The following is a 310-nucleotide window of genomic DNA, read 5'->3' as shown; positions in this document are numbered from 1 at the left end:
AGCAAACAGACATAAAAAGACAGAGAAACCATCCTATGGACACTAACAGAAAGCCAGACAGGGGAAGACGAACAAACCCACTTCGAGAAACAGACATAAAAAAAACAATCATACCGACAAACAAACAAAAACAAAAAAAAACAAAAAAACAGAAAAACAGAGAAACAGAGAAACGAGAGAGTTCGGATCACTTCTGACTCACGTACCGAACTTCCCCAAACACGAATCAGACACTTTTTCCGGAAATGGTAAAGACATAAACGGGTTAACACGGACGAGCACAATGGCTCCTCGTTCCCGCATGTAAGAC

The sequence above is a fragment of the Penaeus monodon genome, chromosome 25 (assembly GCF_015228065.2).
Source record: "Penaeus monodon isolate SGIC_2016 chromosome 25, NSTDA_Pmon_1, whole genome shotgun sequence".
Taxonomy (NCBI): domain Eukaryota; kingdom Metazoa; phylum Arthropoda; class Malacostraca; order Decapoda; family Penaeidae; genus Penaeus; species Penaeus monodon.
This window is presented reverse-complemented; position numbering follows the sequence as displayed.